Raw genomic sequence first — 22,513 nt, 5'->3', positions numbered from 1 at the left:
CCCAAATCTAAAATTGGGTTTTGAGTATCATCCATATGGGACCTAAAAGAGAAGAGATGCCACACCACTTGCGTCTTGGTGCCTAATGTTACAAGCACCCGCACCCTGCAAAGATAGGCTTCACTAAAAACCTCTCCAAGGACAAGACTTGCAATCTCAATTTTAGTTTGTATTCAATGGACCATCTAAACCTTCTTGTTCTATAGCTTAAGTGTAACACCTCAATTTTTAAATCTTGAAAATGGTAGAATTTTTTTTTTAAATACTTTAACAAAATAGCAGTGAAAAAAATTATCAGGACTAAACTTGGCATGCTACTTCTCGTATACAATCATAACCATTCAACATTGAAATTGAAAATTCAAACATTCATAACTTGAATTAAATGTCCATAATTATCCAAAAATTAAATACAATGTTCAATTAATAAATTAATTAAAATATCAGAGTTTGAGCAATTAAAATTACGCTCAAGCCAAAACATTGAAAGTTTGGAAAAGGTATGGCTCGGTCCCCATCGTAATCTCTCACCATCGCATGTAAGTCTATTTACTTCCTGAAAAATATTAAAATCAAAGTGTCATACATAGGGTAGAGCTATACTAAACAAGCAAAACAAAAATGAGAAAGCAAAAATTGCATCTAACTTTTTATACACTTAATCAAATTAAATTTAAAATAATTCAATATGCATTTCAATAATTCAAGTAAGCATACTACTTGCAAAAATATCAAATATGCATTATTCATTTAAACTTAAATAAGTAAAATGCATGAACAGTTAAAAATGCATGTACTTACCGATGCAACAGTCATTTTTTTGCATGAACTGATTCTTATCTTTAATTATCTTTTCGTTCTTAGATGATGCATAATATGTCTATCTAATGCACATGTATTTAGGTTTCACTTCTTAGTCTCGTGGGTACAAACACAAACAAAAACCTAGATCAGAGTCATGGCGCAAATAGTGTTTTCATATAGGGGTAGCTTTGGCCTGGCTGGGCACCTTTCACCAGTCCAGGTGAGGGATGACAAAAGCGAGAGAGACTTCCAACACCACCAACCTGATGCATCAGAATTTCACTCATGAGTTTCTTTCCTCTATGTTGCAGTCTATTATAGAGGATTTTATCTATCTTCCTAGGTGGGGAAGAGCAACCTTCTGTGCTCAAAACAAAATTCTATGAAACCAGATGTACCACTTGCCCTCTCTTTGTAAGCCCTTGTTTTAGTGTCGTATGTTTCACTTATTTAATTTAAATGTCTTACATGCAACACCATGACTGAATCCCTCAAAGAGAATTCGGCTACTAAAGCAATCGATGTGTATTTAGAACATTGCATTGATACATGCTATATCTCTTGCTTTTCAACCATGCACATATACAGATAAGCAACATGATAAATTTTCATAACTTTGCATCCATTCATACATTTGCATCATCATCATCATCATTATAGAAATATATGTAAATATATAGTAGGGATAACATTATAACATTTGTCATTAAAATCATAAATCAGACCTTACGGTCCTTTACTTAGTGCATGGCCACATAGGCGAGCACTTTCATTCATTAAACATTCAAATCATGGCCCATAGTTGGGCATATCATTCTCTGTAGAAAATCAGAGTTTAATAGTGCATATGTAGTCTGAAAACTATTCGTAAAGGTATGCATATCGAGGAATGATTTATGCAAATATTTGGGGATCAGTTCATAAACTGGTTCCAAACTTGCGAAAAGTTTAACTCTATTCGATTGTTACAGAACTTACAGAAAATTTTTCACTCTGTAGTTAAAGCTGAATTTTTCATAATTTGTAGAAAATTTTGCCAGCTTTTTAATGTCGTAAATTGCTCATAAAAAATCAGTTGTATGAGGAAGTTACTAATATTTTGGTGCTGGCATATACTTTTTTATTTCGACTATCATAGAATAGTGCTTAATTCATGAACAGAGCTCAAAATTTCACAGTAGATGTGAAATTTTGTTAGCTTTTCAACGCAATAAACCAATCATCAAAACTTCTCTGGATGAAGAAGATACGAGAGATTTACTGGTTAGGTGTCCGGCCAAAAATATGTAATATTAAGTATATGCATTCAGGTGGGGCTAAAACAGGTCACCTGAATCCATATTTCTAATTTTTTTTGCATGAATTAAACTAGAAAAATTATAAAATTTTAACTACACTAAACTAAAATAATTTACAATGGATAAATCTTATTTTTGCAGTCGTTTGGCCAGAAAACATACTTGTTTCTCATAGAGATTACTTCTTCAAAAATAAGTTTGATAAATTTCATAATAAAATAAGTAAATCACATAATTTGCATACACATAAAAATCAAAAACTTATGTAACAATTCTAAACTATTCACATGCATGTACACTACAACTTTCAATTTAATTTTGCATAAAAGTATTAAGACATATCATAGTTTTTACAAAAATTACCAATTTTTTTTCTAAGAAACTTGCTAATACAAAATACGTAATTTCCTAGGAATTCGACCATGAAAATCATTCAAATTTTTACAGAGCATCCATATTAACATTATATACTAACCCAAATCAAAATTTAAAAAAAAATAATAATTAGATAACACATGTATTTCAAAATTTTTTATGATTTTATTTTCTGAGAAATCAATTTTTAGGAGAATTCTTTAAAAAAACCCTTTCAATCGGATACTTTGATAGCCCTAAGTCAAACCTATGTGTGGGAGGCATGGTTTAGGGTCTATACTTATGAAAAATCGATGAAATTCATGCACACAAATTCCGTTCTACAAGTAAAGCATAGAACTCTTTACCTTTTTTGGTGAAATTCAATCATACGATCATAGAGTGATTTTTTTACAAAAACTGGTCGTTCCACATGTACAACGACCTTAAACACAACCTCCTTACTCTCTCTTCAAGCACATGAAAGTGTCTCTTGCTGAGCCAAGGGTGAAACACTAAAGATTTGGTGTAGGGAAAGGAGAGAGAAGAGAAGAGGAATTTGAGAGAGAGAGAAAGGGCTTAAAAAAATAAAGGGGATCAAATGGGGGAGGGGGGCATGAGCCCCTCTTCTATTTTTATAGCCTCTTAAGTTGGGTCAAGGGCCAAGGCTAATCTCAGCCCTTGATCTAATCTAAGCTTAAGTTTCCTAATTTCAAGCTTACCTCTTTCTTTCTTTCTTTTTTCTAAGATTTCTTTTTCTTTTATCTCTTTTTTTTTTAACTTAGCATATAGTATAATATCTATGGCATATATCATAAGATATAATTCATGTATTATATCTTATAAAAGAAAGAAATGGTGGGTTGACTCACTTTCCATTTTTGAAAAATTTTAACTTGCTTGTTTGGCAAGCAAGTTGACTAGATAAGTTTTTTTTCTTCTTCTTTCTTTCTTTTTTCCTTTCTTTCTTTTTTTTCTTTCTCCAACTCACCCCCTCCTAAAACCCTCTAGGAGGAGATGCCCCTTTCATGTAGGGTCAAAACTTGCTAAAAGTCAAGTTTTGACTTTGGTGTCTTGCCTTGGAAATTGGCAAGTTTGATTTTAAAACTTGAAACTAAAGTTTCATATTTATTTTATTGATTTACAACTTTAAATTGGAATACCATATAGGATGGGATGACCCACTTATGGACTCCTACAAAATTATATATTTTATTTAATTCAAGTTTTATTCTACTAAATAAAATTCTTAATTAATTCATATAAAATTCAAATTCAATTCTTTACAAATTCAAATATGAATTTAAATGAAATAACATTAAATGAATTTGAATTAGACTTAAGTGTAAATAGATTTCATATATATATTTTTGAACTTTTATTTATTTAAATTATTTATTTTAAATATTCTTTAAGGGGTTAATTTGGATTCTTCAAAAATATTTTCTGAAAAATTTGAAACTCAATAGGGTTGATGAGACCCTTGGGCGTGCAGGGTATTTTTTCACTCTTAATATCTTTTTTTTCTAAATCCTACAAGTTATATAACATATTTTTTGACTCAAATTATCAATATGAAGTTTCTCTTCTAAAAATTTCATTTTCTTAACACTACAAGAAAAAAGTCAATTAGCGACGGAAATAATCTGTCGCAATTTTATGATGAATTAGCGAGAGAAAATGAGTCGTCCCTAAAATTTGATTTAGTTGCGGGATTTATAACGAAACAATTTTGTCGCCAAATCAGTCGCTAAGTAGCGACGGATTAGCAATAGAATTACATCCATCGCAAACTATGTTGCAACTTAACGACAGAATAGCGATGGCTTTTTCTCGTCGCTACTCCGTCACTGATTAGCGACGGCATTTACAACGGAATGTTTTTGTTGCTAAGTAGTGTCGGTGTTGGCGACAGAATTGTTCCGTCGTTAATTTTTTATGTAAAACTCCCATCTAGGGCACGAAATTAAGTCTGCTTTCTCTCTCTATCTCACCCGCACTGCTCGCCTCAACCACCTACCTCTCTTTGACAACCGCTTCGGCCACTTACCATCCTCCGACGATTGCCCCATCCACCTCCCGCACTCCGGCGACCGCTTCGGCCCACCTCCCGCCCTCCGGCGACCGCTCCAACCATCATTTAACAATGCAGGAGGCAGAAAAATGAGACATTGTACCTTACAAGGATGTGTTTATTGAAACACATAAACGTAAGAGCACGGGAGATTTTATATCAGAGAAGGCAAGAGCGATATCGGTATGTATTTATTGTATTAATAAATATTATAATATACAACTTACTATGAATTATGTTATCATAAACATTATAATTCTTAATTATTAATTCATATTCTAATCATTACTTTGTAGAAGTTATACGAGCAACAAATGATAGAGCGATATGGCGATGACTCCACTCAGCATCTGCCTTTTGATCCTGCAGCATAGGTGACTGCAACCGGTGAACCCAAAAAGGTCGTGTGTTCGGATGTGAGAGTAACATGAACACCACAATATTCATTGCCTCCTGCAGCCATGGCTCTCAGAGTTCTCCCACCAGCATCAACTCCCAACATTCGATTGACCCTACTATGTCTTGGAATGGTGTCTGTCAACGTCGTGAGGACAAAATGCAGTACTTTTTAAATGAAGTCATTCCCAACATTGTCCATAATAAGTTGTATAACTTTTTTCGGGACAGGAAAACTTCGTCTGCATTCAACATGAGCTCTGGTGCCCGTCAGGTATAAAGATTCATATCATTTGTTTTATGTCGTTAGATTTCAAGCTAATATATGCATGATTGAATACATATATGCATAATTGCCTCACTATGAATTTTTTTGACACCTTTAGAACACATGTATGCATGATTGATTCACTATACAATTTTTATCACACTCTTATAACACATATACACATGATTGAATCACTATGAAAGTCTTTTTACAACCTTACAACACATATATGCATGATTTCATCACTATAAAATTTTCTTAGTGCCTTATAACACATATATGCATGATTAAATCACTATAAAAGTTTTTTGACAACCTTAGAACACATATGAGTCTGATATTAGCATATATGAAAGTTTTTTAATGCCTTGTAACACATATATGCATGATTGAATCACTATAAAATTTTTTGACTGCCTTAGAACATGATACATATGATAGAATCACATATAAAGTTTTTTGTCGGCCTTAGAACACATGAGAATGATTGAATCACTATGAAAGTTTTTTGACTGCCTTATAGCACATATGAGCATGATATTAGTATATATAAAAGTTTTTTGACTACCTTATAACACATATATGCATGATTGAATCAATATGAAAGTTTTTTGACAACCTTAGAACACATATATGCATGATTGAATCAATATGAAAGTTTTTTGATAACCTTAGAACACATATATGCATGATTGAATCACTATGAAAGTTTTTTGACAACCTTAGAACACATACAAGCATGCTTTCATCACTATGAAATTATTTTACTGCCTTAGAACACACATATGCATGATTGAATTACTATAAAATTTTCCTTAGAACACATATATGCATGATTGAATCAATATAAAAGTTTTTTTACTGCCTTAGAACATATATGAGCATGATTGAATCACTATGAAAGTTTTTTGACAACATTAAAACACATATAAGCATGATTTCATCACTATAGAAGTTTTTTGACTGCCTTGTAACACATATATGCATGATTGTGATACATAACACATTTATTTGACAGCCTTATGAACCATATATGCATACGTGAATCACTGTGACATTCTTTGACAACCTTAGAATACATATTTGCATGATTGAATCACTATAAAAAAAATTCAGTCTTAGAACACATATCTGGATTCTGTTAATGTCCTTCAGTTTATTGCTAGTCTAAGTGTCATTCAGTCATTTACTTTGTTGCATTAGATTAGGTGCATTGCATATAATTTATTTCATTATATTTTGTTTATAAATACTAACATTTTGGTTCTCTTGTAGGATGCTGGAGATGATCTGCGTAGAGAAGCTGATGGAGGCATGGAGGGAGGGGCAGATCGGGAAAATGAAGAGGATGATGCCCAGAATCTTGGCGAGGATTAAATTCATGTGTTTAATTTGTTTCACGTACTTGTAACTAATTATAACTTGGCAAGGACTGTATTTGGTTGTTAAAGTTGTTTAACTTAGAACTTGTGTTAAATTTGTTTCACATGTATATGTATTTTTTATGTGTACTTTGTTTTTTATAAGCAGGTTATATGAATTGTATAACGGAAAAATTTTCTCGAGTTTTAGAATATTTCAAAAAAAAAAAAATTTTTTAAAATTAGCGATGGATTAACAATGGATATTATCCGTCGCTACTCCGTCGCCAATTTAAATCAGTCGTTGGTTTGCGATGGAATTTAAATTTTCGCTAATGTTTGTCGCCAAATTGGCGACGAATACGTATCCCTCGTTACAGATTAGCGACAGATTACATTTCATCGCATAACCTAATCAGCCTCTATTTAGTGACGGATTAGCAGCAAACATGATTCGTCACTAAGTAGCGACGGATTGGCGATAGATAAATTCTGCCGCAGTTTAACGACTAGGGTTATGCGACGGACGCTATCTGTCGCTAAACACGTTAGCGACGAATTTTGTGATGGATTAGCGACGGATAGCGTCCGTCGCTAATACACATTTTTCTTGTAGTGCAAAAATATATTTCGAAAATGATTTCAATTAGGGTTGGCGGAACATGTCATTTTGAATATTTGATTTCATTTTGGTTTTGCATATTAGATTTCAAACTAAATTCAAATTCATTGAATTTATATTGCATACATATCAAGTTATCCTAAATTTGTATAAAATCTCATTCGACTTTATTTCGATAAAATTTATCAGTTATTTTATTAAATTTTTATTTTTTTCAGAAATTTGATTCTGAATGTGAATTTCACTTAAATCAACTTTAATTTTTATAGGACATTTCTTAGATTTTATTTTAGAATAATTTATATTTTTATACTTCTTTCTCATAAAATTCATCATTATTATTATTTTATTTATTAAAAATATCCTAAAGAATTCGCAGGTATTATTTCTAGATTCAATCAAAGGCTCTAAATTCAAATTCAACAAAATATACAAATTATTATATATTTCAAACTTGAATTAACATTTAGTTAAGTCTTAATTTAGATTTGTATCAAACTCAAATCTAATTATAATATTCGAGACATATTTGTTAAATCCAAATTCAAATCCAAATCCAATCCAAATTTGAATTTTTAAATTAAAATTCAAATTGATAAAACTTTAGAAATTGAAATCAAAATTCAATAAGTCTCTGAATTGAAGTGTAAACTTAATTCGAGCTCTGACTAATATTAAAACTCAAATTAAATCTCATTTTTGAATTCAGCTTAAATCTGAGTTAAATTTGATTAAAAATCAAAACCCTGATTCAAAATAAATTCTCCACTAGAAATTTATTCTGAATCCTGATAAATGTTCGATTTATAAATTAATTTTCATCTTAATCTCAATTAATATTTTACCCTTAATTCAATGTTATTTCTTATAAAATATCAAAAAATTAAGGGTTTTACATTAAGTACCCATTAGAACAGGCCAAGTAGCAATCGTCTTTAATGAATGTAAGACAAATTAACTACTATTAAACTTTTGGATAGAGGACTAATTAATAGTCCTCCAAGTTGGTTTACATACATGTAGTTAGCCTGTCTTTATTCATGTGGGACTTTTTTTTTTACTTGAAACTGAACTATAAGTAGGGGTGGCCATCAGACCCAAGTGGTTTGGCATAGTGGGATGGTGCCTAGCTAGACTGTTTGACGGACAGTCTAGGTTCAAATCCCATGGCCGTCACTCCCCTGGGTAAGCTGAAGCTTGGTGACTCCCTGAGGTCAAGGAGTAAGCTCTTGAAGTTTTATGCCAACATGAACAGCAATCATAGCATGGCGGCAGGCTGAGCCAGCGCAGCTAGGACTCTGCACCTGCGCCTGGGGCGGTTTCTCCGAGTAAAAAAAAAAGGAGTGGCCATCAGCCCAGGGGATGGACAGGCTTTCTGGTACCCGACCTGAATCGAGTCAGGCTAAGGATGCAATTTGTAGCCCCAGCATGAATAATGTTGGGCCGGGCTCAGCCCTATTAGGTAATCAGGCAGAGCCTTGGGTAAAATGACTACACTGACGGCATCTGAATGGTTTAAAATGAACCGCTCACAATGAGCCTTATTTACTCGCTACATCAAAATGACTCTACACTGACGGTTCTGATCCATCTGGATCCTTTATAGTGATGGCTTAGTGTTTAATACTATAAGTTTCATCACTATTACTTATAGTGACTACTTGGAGCCGTAACTATTTTTTTTTTATAGTCACTGTAGGTTCACAAAAGTGACATCTTCATGAATATTAGTGATAATCATGATAAATGTGTCTTATTGGTGAACCGTCACTAGTTCTTAAAGGGACATTAAAAAAATGAGTGTTGGCCACAGCTAAGACTATCATCATACTCATTCAAGTAAAAAAAATAAAATATTCTTGCAATTTATAACACATTACAGTATCGGTTTCAATGGTGGGGGCAATACTACAATCACTCACAGCTCCCTCTATGGCTTTTCTCTAAAGAGATATCGTGGTTCTACCATTGCATTAAGAAAACAATAAAATGAGAGAGAAAAAGGCTTCAAACACAAAATAAACAATAAATGCACTTAGTCAACTATTCAAATAAAAAAAATCACTCTTCAAATGGATGTATGAGTTTTATGGATGCTATCATTAGTCATTATAATATATTACAACTATTCAAATAAAATTGGCCTAAGCGTTTACAAGTATGCTAAGCTCAAATATAGTTACATTGGTTACCCCAATTGCTCACAAATCATGAACTTTACAAGCAAATAAATATACATGCCAATAGATGTCAAAATATGTATCAAGTGAAATTGAATGGGAGCCATGAAAACAAATCGCACATGGCAGGAATCCACATGCACACATTACATGCAACATGCTGCATAGGAACAAAATGCACATATTATCAGTGTTTACAATAGTGTGATGCCCAAAGGAAGCACTCTATTTGCCAAACTTGACACTAGTGATAAAAATGCCATATAATTCCATACCAAATATCAACATGATAGTGCAAACAAGATAAGCATCGATAAAGAGATAAATGTAAGTCACACAAAAACGTCAAAAAATAATATAAAGGTGATTTTTATGCAAATAAAAAAAAATAAAATAAAATTGAAGTACGGAAAGCATAGAAATGATACCTAAAAAAGAGTTTCACAAATAGATGAATTTACTAATCCATAGAGCAACTATAGATGTAGTTCCATTATTAGAAAATTGGTCAAGAATGTAGTAGTGAGAATCTTTTCAACATGTGCAAGAATGTTGTGCATTAAGTGCTTGAAAGGCACCACCACTACATGGAATTGTGAGGCCATTGTGATGCTTGAACCCAAAGTCCTCTTTTGTTCTTCTCAACAATCCTTGGAAGGTAAGATTCTTTTCAAGTATAATGTTGATATTCCTAAGAAATATAGAATATCATTAATAACCATGTTAAGTTTCTACTAATTAATCAAGCATTCATCACATCTCCTTGAATGATGGCTGTCTCAATAATTTTATACATGAGCCTCAAACAACTGGACAGGTATTTAAGTTAGAATATACTCAAACAATATAGCTGGTCTATGCAATATAGTGCACTACTTAGATTGGATTCAAATCATTGCCCTTAAATAGGGCAAATTCAATAAGTTTACTACTCAAGATTAGTATAATGGAAGTCCTTGTAGAGCCATATGTCTTCCTCCATTTCTTCTATTGAATGGATAAGATGCATACATTATTTATTTAGTAACATCTTCTAGCCAGTTTGCTCCTATAGTGTCCATTTCATGAAATTTATGCGAAAAAAGGGTGACAATCTTTGAACTTCAAGGGACTTGTTCTTTTACCCATATAATACATATAATAAGCAATAGAGCAACAGAAAAACTCACTTCCTTAACAGCATTTTGGTTCACTTCCTCTAAACAAAAAATCCTAAGAGAAAAACAATTTGGATCACGATGAAGGAGGAAACACAGTTACATTCATTGTGAACGGCACACCTTTTGTATACATTGTACAGAAAGGTGACTAGGTGAGAGTTAGAATGAACTGTACAACTTTTGTGCATAGAAAAGATCAGTCATACTGTTAATTTTTTGTTTCTCTATGTTAATCCTGCTAAGAATTGTGACAACATCTCAATCAGTTGATCATACTGTTATTTTTTGTTTCTCAGAATTTGTTCATTGGAATTAATTAGTTTTTATTATTCTCCATGTTGAAAAGTAATGGATACATTATGTGATTATATGGTGTAGAATTTTAGCTTGTGAAGGCTGAAGTTTCAACAGGTGCCTGAAATTTTAACAGATGTTTGTGAAGTTTCAACAGCTGTTTAGAATTTTAGCTTGTGAAGACTAATTTTAGCTTTATAAGGATTTAACAGGTGCCTGAGATTTCATTCTTGAGGGTAAGGATTTAATAGGTGTAGACTACTGGACTGTGTTCCGTGGAGAGTGTTTAAATTTCTGTTTTATGAAATTTGGCGAAACAGGGGTAAAAATTCTATACAAGCCTCAATTTTTATTTTGTAAAATGTGATGAAATAGCCACAGGAGGAAAATCAGTTTGTGGACATTGAATGCGTATGTGATCAAGAGTCTCTTTTTGTTCAGGATATATTTGTTCAGCAGACACTGCTTTCCCTCCATCCTCATGAATTTCTTACTTAGATTGGTTCCTGCTCTCCTGTATTTATATATGTTTACATAAATTTGTTCAGGAGACACTGTTACTTAAATTTCAATGATTCTTAAAGTTGTCGGTTATATGGTTCCTGCTCTCCTGAACAAATTTTATTTGTTCATCAGACACACTGCAAATTGCTCCTGCTCTCAGATGAGATGATTCTACTTTGATGCAGTCTAGAAGATATGGAGGAGTAGGAGGCGGATGGAGTGGAGGAGGGACAGAAATGAGCATGGCTCTTCATAGGGTACCAGAGGCTGGAAGGCAGTCGAACCGTCAAGGGAGAGAGGGTGAATAAAAAGAGCGCGCAGGTTAATTAAAAAGAGGAAGCCCCCCACCTTGTTTTTGTTTTTTTTGTTCGACAAGCGGTAATGGCCTTAACAGTCGCCATATAATTTCTTCTCTCATGACTGACCCAGAAGCCCGTCACTAAAGAACAAATTTGTTGTAGCGATTGTGTGAAGGTTGGGGTTCATTTTTAAGATGAACGGCATCCAAGGGGCCTCAGAGGTGCAGTCCCAAAGGGGTTTGGCGTAGTGGGATGCTGACCTAGATTGCCAGGCAGGTGGTCTACGTTCAAATCTTATGGGTGTCACCCCTTGGGCATGCTGACTCTATTGGGCCAAGGACAGTGACCATAAGTACGGCAGGCAAAGCCAGCACGGGCTAGGTCTGATCCTGAGGGTGGTTTCTCCGTGTAAATATCATAAAATAGGGGCTCGGTGCTTCTGACCCGATCCTCTCTCTCTCTTGTCCATAAAATCCTGGTTGACGTATATGTGATTTTAGGTATGCATCTTAGAGACCTCTTCTTTCATCTGAACAACGTTCACTCAACGGTGGTTTCTTCTAATCCAACGGATCCTGGTTGAGCTGACTTTGTTGTTTGTTGCTAATTGTTTGTAGTTTCTTTTTCTTTAGCTTTTGTTTTTTCTATATTTTAATTTTGTTTTTTTATTTTGTTCGGTTCATGGGTCCAACATTTTGTTGATCTTGATGAGTATTAATGTTGATCTTCTCTCTCTCTATATGTCAAATCGATGCCTCAGTTTTAAACAATGTTACGAGTATCGTGCATATCTGTCTCTATTGGCCGATACGCATCATGTCAGCAGAAATTCGATGTGATGCAGGCTTGAATCGGCTGATTTTTAATAATTATAAAAATACCGAAAATACTTTTTAAATTTATTTTAATGGTTTTAACATGTATGATTGACACGTTAATTTTTTTATTACTATTTGGCCGATACAAAATGATTCAGTTGAGTATCGGTTGGTATCGGCTTATACAGCTGAATCGGTGGCCCAACGATTCGGGGCCGATACCGATACTGACAACATTGGTTTTAAATACTAATATAAACACCACCCTTTTAAAAAAAATTACTCAGATAACAACTTATTTTTTATATCAGCAACTCTAGTTCACTCTTTAAAATAACAAATTTAACGTTTTTCCTTTCTTTGAAATGGTTAAATGTCACTTTTATAGCTCCTTACAGTAAAAAGGCAAATGAATAACGTCAATGGGTAAAAGCATTAAGGCAGTCATCCGAGTAATTTTCTCTCTTGAAAACTGTCAAATAGAGACCTGACGTTGATTCGATTGAGTTTTCTCTATTGCTTTTTTGAGTTGAAAAATACTTATTTGCACTCGTAGATAAGAGAATGGTAGGTAGGGGTGGCAATCGTGTCGGGTTGGCGGGTCGACCCGACGGCTTGGTGGGTCAGCATACCTCAACCCGTTTATTAAACGTGTCAGCTGTGGCAAACACGAACCCGGTCCATTTAATAAACGGGTAACCCGCCACGACCCGCCAACCCATTTAATAAATGGGTTGGGTCGGGTAAACAGGTTCTCAGGTTGGCGGGTCAGGTTGGCGGGTCGGGTTGACGAGTCGGCAGACAGGTTGGCGGGTTGACCCACCCGCCTAACCCGTTTATTAAACGGTTCAGCCGGGTTGGCGGATTGGCATACCCCTAACATGAATCCGACCTGTTTAATAAACAGGTTAGGCGGGTCGACCCGTTTATTAAACGGGTTCATTTTTTCCAAACCCGAACCTGCCTAAGAGTCGGGTTGGCGGGTCGTGTCAGGTTTTGCCACCCCTAATGGTAGGTATATAAAACATTTGAAGGTATTATTATATTCAGGGGTGTGAACGGGTAGGATTTGGTTCGGACCCAGGTGGAACCAGACTTGGATCAGATTTTTGGGTATGGTATCAGGTCTGGACCTGGGTCTAATCGCGTCTACTATAAGTGAATCCATACCTGGATCCAATAAGAACTACATGAACCAGACCCGGACTATACCTGGTAAAATAATATTTTTTATTATTTTTCCATTAAAAATTTGGGGGTCTTAATCAGAACCCGGGTTGGGTCCCAGTATGGTATAAAATTTTACAAATGCCCAGATCCTGTAGGGTCAGGGTTTCGTTACAAAGAAGGGGTCGGATTAACTATTCTGATAATACCCATGAGGTCTGATTATTAAATGGGTCAGGTATGGTTTGTGAAATTTTAATTATACCAAACCTGGATCAGCAAATTTTCAATGTAAACAATTTTAAAAAACATTATTTTATCGAGTATGTACCGGAACTGGTTTGTGTAATTTTTATCGGATCTGGGTATGATTTTCTTATGAAAATCTGGTCAGATTTGAATCCAGATCTAATATCTGCATCACTTAGTCGGATCTGGATTTGGACTCACCCATTTTAGCGAGAGTCCGACCTGTTGACACCCCTAGTGGCAAGAGTGAGTCCCTGTTTGACAGTTTCTTGGAAAACAAAGTTTATATCAGAAAATTTAAAATACAACTGTGGTCCTATGGATCCACGCCCCACCAACATACAACTATGGTCCTATGGATCATATAAAGCATTAGGCTGTTCCCACATTACAACGACACCTTCACTTATCCTTTGACGCGCGTAAGATAAAATTAAGAATCCTATGTCAATCCTAGCCGTCCAGCATATGCATTTGGATGGCTGGCGTGAGACCACATCAAGTAACAATGTGGACCGTAAGTACGGTAGGCACAGCCAGTGTAGGGTGGTTTCTCCGTGTAAATATCAAAAAAAAAAAAGGTCAGAAGGTAAACCAACGCAGCGGTTGATAAGTCCATCCTATGTCAAATGATGGGATGCGCGCTTCACTACTCTATTAGGCAGTTGTGAATCAAGGCTTCCAAATACTTATTGCAGGGGTGCTCAGCTTTGGAGCCGCATCTGTTTCCAGTGCTGGTGGCCTTGGAGATGGAGGCCTGGTCATACCAATACTTAATTTGGTTGCAGGGCTAGACTTAATGACCTTAACCTCTATCTCTCTGCTTTCATGGTGACAAGGGCCTCTGTTGCTAACGTTATATACTACTTGCCGCTCAAGCACTCAAGGCTTAGAAAACAAGCCATTGATAGACTATGACATATAGCTATGTTGTCTGAGTGTTAAAGGTGAAATCAGATCCGGGATCCATCCATATTGAGAAAAATGTATGTTGCTCGTCTAAGAACCAAGGTTCAACAACTCAAGTCTCAATTACAAAACCTGAAAAAGAGGTAGGATAATGCTACTTTCATAAAGCCAAAAGCATAGCTCATTAGCAGCTTCTGATGGCTGTAAAGAAGTCTCTTCCCAATAAGGATCATACTATGCATATTCTTGCGGGTAGGGATGGCAGTGGACCGGGGCGGGGGACAAGGTATCCACCCCCACCCCTTCTCAAAATCCAAACTTCCATCCCCACACGAGTTTGGATTTTAACCTATATCCCTGTTTCATGTCTTCCATCCCCGGTCCAAACGGGGCGTAGCGGAGTGGGGCCCCTTTTCTCCTCGGTCCATTGCCATCCTTTAGAAGGAATGGGGATGGGGTGGGGCGAGGCAAGGCGGGGATTGGGATGGGGATGGGGTGGGGAGGGGGAATTAAAGCGTAAATCCATTCCCGCACGGGTTTTTATTTTAACCTTCATCCCCGCCTCTATCCCCGTTTCATGTCCTCCATCCCCGGTCCAAACGGGGTGGATCCCCGTTTCCCCCCGGTCCACTGCCATCCCTACTTGTGAGACTATATATGGGTGAATGCGGGTCCTTGAGAATATTTTTGAACACGGGAGATGACCCCATCATCCCCGAAGACCTTTTGGGCATGTTGTTAATTCATGAAGCACACCTACATGAACTCGAAGAACCAGAACCACTTGCAACCAACTTGACCTATAAACCACCCAATCAAGGTCAATCTCAAGGAGGTCATGGCACCTAGACTTAATTCCAAAGAGAATGTCACTTTTGAATCATACAATGCAACCATGATGAATCACATAAAAGAAGTATGGTTTCTTGACTCCGAAGCTACTAATCATGTAATTGCCGATTTGAACAACCTATCTCTTCAGATGACATATCAAGCCAATGGGCATGTTAAAATTGATAATTGCTCTCACTTGCAAATACAAAATATTGGTAATACAGTTTTTAATATATACTTTAGATTCTAAGTTTGTTCTTAATGATATACTTCATGTTCCTGCTATTAATCACAACCTTTTATTCCTCCGGAAATTTACTAAAGACAATGATGTATTTTTTTAATATCATCATGATCGGTGTTATATTAAGGATCGCAAAATGAGAAAAGTAGTGTTACAGGATACCAAATAACACGGCCTATACAAATTGGTTGTTCCTAAAGAGAAACGGCCGATGTGTGGGGCATACACTTATGTTGGAGAATGAGCATCCATTGGGCAATGGCATAGACGGATGAGACATCCTTTGTTTTGCATAGTTTATTCAAGCTTTGAATAAGCATAGTCTTCCTTTTCTGCATAATAATATTACTTATCTGTGTAAAGTATGTCAAATGGGTAAAAGTCATATTGTACCTTTTAAATTGTCAATAAATCAAGTTGATAGACCTCTCGATTTGGTTTATTCTGATATGTGGGGTGCCAACACCTGTCCTCTAGTACTAGAGGACATTTATATTATGTTAGTTTTGTAGATATTTTCTCTAGATTTACTTAGATATTTCTTATTGAGAAAAAATCTTAAGTATTTCTAGTTTTTCAAAGTTTTCAAAAACAAGTGAAAACCAAATTTGTTAGACAGACAAAAGCTCTCCAGAGTGATTGGGGAGGAGAATACAGATTGATTTTCATGTTCTTGAAATTGTGTGATATTGAGCATTATATCACTTGCCAACACACATGAACAAAATTGGTGTGTTGAACACGAGCATTGAGATATCTTTGAGTCAGGGCTTACACTCTTTGCTCAACCCAGGTTACTACAATAATATTGGGACTATGCCTTCTTAATTATTGTTTACTTGATTAAAGCTATGTCATTAGGTGTAAATAGATTTTAAAATCAAACATCGTGCAAATGGTACCCTGGAGCAGTATAAAGCTAGACTTATTGCCAAAGGATGTGGTTAGAAGGAAGGAACTGACTATTTTGAGACCTCACTACAAGAAAATAAGTCATAATCGACAAAAAAAATAACGACGATAAATTATCATTGTCAATAATAATTTAATGTCGTAGGAAAAACATCTATTGGCGATGATATTTTATCGTCGCTCTTATCCTATCGGTAATATGAATAGGAAGATGCGAAAGATGGTCGGAAAGAGATATTGCCGACGATATTATCGTCGACTTTAAATTACGATGATAATTAAGCGTCGCCAAAATTCTTTTATAATTTTGATGGTAATTAATTGTCGACAATTACAAGATGGTGATAATTATCGCTAATTTTAATCAATAGTTGAGGATAATTATCATCGGCTTAAAATAATATAGTCGATGATATTTATCGCCGGTTTTAAACTAACATAGCGGACGATACTAGCATTATAGCCTATGATTTTTATCGTCAACTATGTCCATTTTTTTTAATTTTGAAACTAACATAGCTGACAATAAATTATCATTGTTATAACAAATTATATCCTCTTTTTTAATTTTGAAACTAACATAGTCGATGATTAATTATTGTCTGTATAAGAAAAATAGCCAACGATTTTTATCATCGCCTATGTTAGTTTCAAAATAAAAAAAAATAGATATAACCGGCGATAAAACTCATCGGCTATACTGCTTATACTAACGTTAATTAATCATCGACTATGTTAGTTTCAAAATTAAAAAAATAAATGGATATAGCTGATGATAAAAATCGCTGGCTATATTCCTTATACCGATGATATTTATCATCGATTTTAAACTAACATAGTCGTCCATAGATTACAAATAATCAGCATATTGACGATGATAATTATCATCATCAATATATTACAAATAATCGGCATAATTTATTTTGTTGAGTAACTAAGAGTGATTTTAAACAGAAAATGATTGTATTGTACGACAAATATCACTAAAATGAAATTCGCACATTGTTTTCACAAAAATCACTAATTTTGCATGATATTTGATGTAAAACTCTAAAAAATCTTTGCAAAAATTCCTCATAATTTTCACACATATAACAGAATTGTGCATGCTATAACGAAATTGTGCATCACTATAAGTCAACAACATGCAAAAATCTTGATGAATTTCGCATAAAATATTTTAAGAAAGAAAACGATGCACTTAATATTTGCAAAATTCTCACAAAGAAAATGAATTTTGCATCAACCCATGAGACATTTAGTGATTTCTGCAAACATTCAGTGTTAATAAGTTGATTATTTGTAATCTATTGACAACAAAAATTATCATCGTCAATATATGTTGATTATCTGTAATATATTAACCACAATAATTATCGTTGTTAATATGTTGATTATTTTTGAGTCGTTGATTTTTAAGCCTTAAAAGATCCTTCTTATACATCATAATCAGATGATCCAAGAGTCTGTTTCTATAAATCCATGCATCAAAAGTGCATCCATATGATGAAATTTTAGAAAAAAAAACTATAAAAATCTCGGTGCATGTCAATTTACATATTTGACTAGTTTACAAATTTTAGTTACCTTGGATTAAAGGAAATTGGAATATATAAACTGGTATGAACTGAAATTTTTATTTGTTTTTTTTGCAAATCTAACCTTGCAGACGCATTCGGTGTGGTCCATCTGCTTGGAATCGAATATTGGCTTATCGTAATCAGATCAAGAAATGTAATCTTTTATGCTTGCATATTTATGAAAAATTTTGAGCTATTGATTTTCAAGCCTTAAAAGATTCTTCTTATACATCATAATCGAATGATCCAAGAGTTCGTTTCTATAAAATCATGCAGCTAGATCACATTCGTACAGTAAAATTTTTAAAAAAAGGAAAAAAACTATATAAATCTTGGTGCATGCTAGTTTACATATTCTAATTACCCTAGATCAAGGAACTGAAATATGTAAACTGGTATGAAATGAGATTTTGATAGGTTTTTTTGTAAATCTGACCTTGCAAGTGCAGTCGGCGTGAACCACTTGCTTTGAATCGACTATTAGATCACCATAATTGGATTAAGAAATGTATTTTTTTATGCTTGCATATTTATGAAAATTCTAAGTCATTGATTTTCAAGCCTTAAAAGATCCTTCTTATACACCGAAATTGGATGATCCAAGAGTTTGTTTCTATAAAACCATGTATCTAGATTGCATTCGTATGGTAAAATTTTAGAAAAAAAAACTATGAAAATCTTGGTGTATGTCAGTTTATATATTTGACTGGTTTACATATTTTAGTTACCTAGATCAAAGAAAACTAAAATATGTAAATTGGCATGAACCGAGATTTTTATAAATATTTTTGTAAAACTAACCTTGCAAATGCATTTGGCGTGCTTCATTTTCTTGGAATTGAATATTGGATTATCATAATTGAATCAAGAAATATGATCTTCTATGCTTGCATATTTACAAAAATTCTAAGCCATTGATTTTTAAGCCTTAAACGATCGTTCTTATACATCATAATTGGATGATCCAAGGGTCTGTTTATATAAAACCATGCATATAGATCACATCCGTATGGTAAAATTTTAGAAAAATAAAAAAAAACTTATAAAAATCTCGGTGCATGCCAGTTTACATACTAGAATATGTAAATTGGTATGAACTGAGATTTTCATAGGTTTTTTTGCAAATCTAACCCTGCAGATGCATTCGGTGTGGTCCACTTGCTTTAAATCGACTATTGGATCATCATAATTAGATGAAGAAATGTGATTTTTTATGCTTGCATATTTATGAAAATATTGAGTCATTGATTTTTAAGTCTTCAAAGATCCTATGTTGAAATTTTAGAAAAAAAAATTATGAAAATCTCATTGCATGCCATTTTGCATATTTTAGTTATCCTAGATCAAAGAAAAATGAAATATGTAAACTGGTATAAACCGAGATTTTCACAGATTTTTATGCAAATCTAACCCTGCATATGCATTTGGCATGGTCCATTTGCTTGGAATTGAATATTGGATTATCATAATCGGATCAAGAAATATAATTTTTTATGCTTGCATATTTATAAAAATTCTGAGTCATTGATTTTAAAGTCTTAAAAGATCCTTCTTATACATCGTAATCGGATGGTCCAAGGGTCTATTTTTATAAAACTATGCACTTAGATCACATGTGTATGGTAAAATTTTAGAAAAAAAAAACTATAAAAATCTCGGTGCATGCCAATTTATATATTTTAGTTAACCTTAGATCAAGTAATATTGGAATATGTAAAATGGTATGAACCAAAATTTTCATAGGTTTTTTTGCAAATCTAACCCTGCATATGTATTCGGCATGCACTACAACAGAGCAGTAGATTAGCGACGACCACCTTTCGTCGCTAATCCGTCGCTAATCCGTCGCTAACCATGTTAGCGACGGATTAGCGACAACGCGGCGACAGTATGCTTACGTCGCGAATATTTCGACGCTAACTGGCGACGGAATTATTCCGTCGCCAAGTCCGTCGCTAATTGCGACGGAATAACGAGCGCTATATTCCGTCGCCAATCCGCCGGTACTAAACGGCGACCACGGCGTGGCGACGGATTTAATTCCGTCGCTAAGCCGTCGCTAGATTAATATGAATAGCGACGGAATCATCCGTCGCTAATCCGTCGCAAAAACGAAAAAAAATCAAAAAAAATTTATTTAAAAATTAATTACGGAGAACTGTACAATTTATATTTCCTGTACAATTTATATTTCCTGTAAATAAAAAACAAACCACACAAAAAAATTCATATAACAAGTATCTATAATAATTAATCGTTCCACCTTAAAACTAAGAAGTTTAATTATTTACAATTCAACAATTACAATTAGGAAAAATAAAAAAAATAGAACTTCTTCAACACAGTCCTCTAATCATCGCCAAGATTTTGTGCGTCTTCTTGTTCATTGTCTTTATCTGTCCCTTCAGCTCCACTACCCTGATTATCGCTAGCAGCCTACACAAGAAAAGAACAGTCAGTATTGATAAACAAAATATAATGAAATAAATTACACACTATATGTGATTCTATCATGTGCTCATGTGTGATCTAAGGCAATAAAAAAACTCTATATGTGATTCTATCATGCTCATATGTGTGCTAAGGCAGTCAAAAAATTGAATATGTGATTATAGCATGTTCATATGTGTTCTAAGGCATATAAAAAAACTCTATATGTGATTCTACCATGCTCAGATGTGCTTTAAGGCAAGCAAAAAACTATATATGTGATTCGATCATGCTCGTATGTGTGCTAAGGCAGTAAAAAAATTGAATATGTGAATATAGCATGCTCATATGTGCTCTAAGGCAGGCAAAGCCAAAAATTTTATATGTGATTCTATCATAAATGATATATAACATGTTCATATGTGTTCTAAGGCAGTTAAAAAACTCTATATGTTATTATAGCATGTTCATATGTGTGCTAAGGCAGTCAAAAAACAGAATATGTGATTATAATATGCTCATATGTGTTCTTAGGCAGTAAAAAAACTGAATATGTGATTATAGCATGCTTATGTGTTCTAATGCAATCAAAAAAACTTTATATGTGATTCTATCATGCTCATATGTGCTCTAAGACAGACAAAAAGTTAAATATATATATATGTGATTCTATCATGCTCATATGTGTGCTAAGGCAGTAAAAAAATTGAATATGTGATTATAGCATGTTCATATGTGTTCTAAGGCATCTAGAAAAACTCTATATGTGATTCTACCATGCTCAGATGTGCTTTAAGATAGTCAAAAAAACTATATATGTGATTATACCTGAGAGGGACCTGGAATCGAAGATCCCCTATCCTGAACAGCGGCCTTGATCTCATTTCGGAGAAAGGGGGCGACGGTGTATTGGAAGTAGTTATTCAGTGATTCATTAATGATCTCGCGTACATCATCACCGGAAAGAATAGTCGGCTGCTTGGAGCTTATGTCGGCGCAAGAAGTTGGTGAGCCGTAACTGGAAGAACCAATAACTGGTGAAGTGTTCATATTACTCCCAAACCCGAACACGCGACCTTTTTTGGGTTCACCTGCTGCAGTCACCCATGCTGTAGGATCAAATGATGGATGCTGAGTAGCGTCTTCACCATATCGCTCTACCATTTGTTGCTCATATGCCTCCTACAAAATAATGTTTAAAGTATTCATTAATAATTAATGATAACATTATGATGACTTGCATATATATTGCAATGATTATTAATAGAATTAATACATACCGTTGTCGTTCTCGCCTTCTCTGATACGAAGACTCCCGTGGTCTTCCGTTTATGTGTTTCTACAAACACATCCTTATATGGTACACTGCCTCCTTTTTCTGCTTCCTGCGAAGTTAAATGACAAAAGATTTAGTACACAAATTTGCAACTATACTTATAAAATTAATATTATATATTGATGAGTTACCATTTTCTTTAGGTGGCTCCCAAATGTCTTAGATTCACCTGTGTGTAGATGGGCTTCGGGCATCTTCGATCGATTTTGTGAAGCCTTCGCAGAGCGATTTTTAAATGCATCTCCCGCCCACATATCGCACATTTCATCCCAGTAATCTCTCCTGATAGTAATAGGACCATGGCCCTTCCACAGTAATGGATCATCTACTACGCCAGATGCTTTTTTTGCTGCAGTCTTCATAGTGTGCAGCATGTCTGCAAATCGATTGGCAGCCACCTTCTGCCACACCTTCCTTGCA

General features: G+C 34.5%; 1 long non-coding RNA gene across 1 annotated transcript; it reads right to left on the bottom strand.

Annotated features, from left to right (window-relative positions):
• Window positions 1–20,558: 20,558 nt before the first annotated feature.
• Window positions 20,559–21,761, bottom strand: LOC149823054 (uncharacterized). Its single transcript, XR_016425716.1, has 2 exons — window positions 21,586–21,761; window positions 20,559–20,763 (listed from the first exon to the last, which is right to left on the bottom strand). It is a non-coding gene; the product is annotated as an uncharacterized LOC149823054 (long non-coding RNA).
• Window positions 21,762–22,513: the final 752 nt, after the last annotated feature.

This window comes from Nuphar pumila, chromosome 11 (genome assembly GCF_984573655.1).
Source record: "Nuphar pumila chromosome 11, dmNupPumi1.hap1.1, whole genome shotgun sequence".
NCBI classification, from domain to species: Eukaryota; Viridiplantae; Streptophyta; class Magnoliopsida; order Nymphaeales; family Nymphaeaceae; genus Nuphar; species Nuphar pumila.
Note: the sequence above shows the minus strand (reverse complement) of the source record. Positions and strands in the feature narration are given on the sequence as shown.